At 45.9% G+C, this 1848-nt stretch overlaps 1 non-coding gene across 1 annotated transcript; it reads right to left on the bottom strand.

Moving 5' to 3' along the window:
- Positions 1-988: 988 nt before the first annotated feature.
- Positions 989-1061, bottom strand: trnav-cac. The gene has a single exon. It is a non-coding gene; the product is annotated as a tRNA-Val (tRNA).
- Between the last annotated feature and the right edge of the window lie 787 nt (positions 1062-1848).

Genomic DNA, 1848 nt, shown 5'->3' with positions numbered 1-1848 from the left:
TAGAACATAGAACATAGAATAATACAGCGCAGTACAGGCCCTTTGTCCCTCGATGTTGCGCCGATCCAAGCCCACCTAACCTATACTAACCCACTATCCTCCATATACCTATCCAATGCCCGCTTAAATGCCCATAAAGAGGGAGAGTCCACCACTGCTATCTGGCAGGGCATTCCATGAACTTACGACTCGCTGAGTGAAGAACCTACCCCTAACTTCAGTCCTATATCTACCCCCCTTAATTTAAAGCTATAAATCACACCGAAGGAATTTCACCAGAGCTGCAACTGCCTTACTTCCCCACTCGCCCTCCCCGTTTACATTTTCCTGCTCGTCAGTGATTTAAAGAAAACCAAATGGATGCGATGTCATTCTGTAGCCTCTCTGTCGATTCCTCCGTTTCAGTTCCAACATGACTTAGATCTCGGGGCGGATCTTAATACTAGCGACGCTATGAATGCGCAAGTCGAAAGGTTCCTCTGAGAGTGTAATTTCTTTCATTGCTGTTGCTGATTGAATGAGCCACTAACGTGAGAACTGCCCCAAAACATGATTCAGGACCTCTGGTGCTAACTCTCGTACGTTGAATAACGACAGACAGCTTCCAAACGAGGCCTTTCAGAGACGACTTTAGGGTACATTTGACAGACCGACTAGTTCAGGAATCCGTGGTGCGCTGTGACACCAGAGCATCAGCTTCTTTCCTGTCTTTGAACCGAGTCACCTGCGCAAGGAATGCAAATGCGGTACTGCTTTTCGTGGAAGGATCAGAAGGCGGTAACTACACTCTCAAACAGAATGGCATATGATCAGAACCAGGTTGGAGAAAAACTTTACAATGTTTTGCACGGTAATTAAATAGAACGGCATTACATTTCACTACGAGAGCAGATTTGTTCAAGCAATTTGAGGCAGGTTTGCAGATGGAAAAGTAAGCAAGAAAGCTCCGTTCTTGTCCATGTAAAAGGCTTCAGTTGAAGAACAAAGCAGTTTTTGCCCAGTTTCGAACTGGGGACCTTTCGCGTGTGAGGCGAACGTGATGACCACTACACGACAAAAACAAGGCTCAGTCGCCCGTCCACAGCTGTACTGACTATAGGACAATGTTGGAAGATGCAACGAAACGTCACCATTTGCAAGTTTCCCTCCAAGGCACATAGCACCCTCCATCCACCTGCAGCACTGTCAGCTAAATTCTTCCCAGTCCCAGCTGTCCCGTTTATCTCTCCACCCTCGAGGCTCCCAGCTTTAGTCCTGGTGAAGGGCTTTTGCCCGAAACATGATTTCTGTTTGCAACTCGGATGTTGCCTAACCTGCTGTGCTTCTTCAGAACCACTCTTATCTTGATTTTGATCTCCAGGATCTACACTACGCACTTCGGTCCAGCTGACCCCCCAGTCCATTGATCTTCAGTGATCGCGAATGTCCACACCAAGATCTCTTTGTATGTCTACACCACACAGAATACTCACTGTTATTGTTTCTTTTCCCAAACTCCATTAATACTCTTTGGTCTGGATTCAATTCCATTCAGCATTTTTCCTTTCCACCTGATTGATGCATCCCTGCAGTCCCTGGCATTCCTCACCATCGTCAACTACACGACCAATTGTTGAATCATCAACAAACTTGTAAATCATGGCTTCTACAACTAAGTCTAAATCATTGGTCTACATCAGAAAACAATGGAACTCCACTGGAAACAGGCATCCAAACATGGTTCATTGCTGGTTTAGATTAACAGATTCAATAACGGCAGAATCGAACTCCTGCTGTCATTTGTAAACTTGCTGGTGACTCTGCCAGTTGGTCTCCTGAGTGATCACTTCTCACATATGGGAGTGGTGA

The sequence above is a fragment of the Chiloscyllium plagiosum genome, unplaced genomic scaffold (genome assembly GCF_004010195.1).
Source record: "Chiloscyllium plagiosum isolate BGI_BamShark_2017 unplaced genomic scaffold, ASM401019v2 scaf_66357, whole genome shotgun sequence".
Taxonomy (NCBI): domain Eukaryota; kingdom Metazoa; phylum Chordata; class Chondrichthyes; order Orectolobiformes; family Hemiscylliidae; genus Chiloscyllium; species Chiloscyllium plagiosum.
This window is presented reverse-complemented; position numbering and strand designations above follow the sequence as displayed.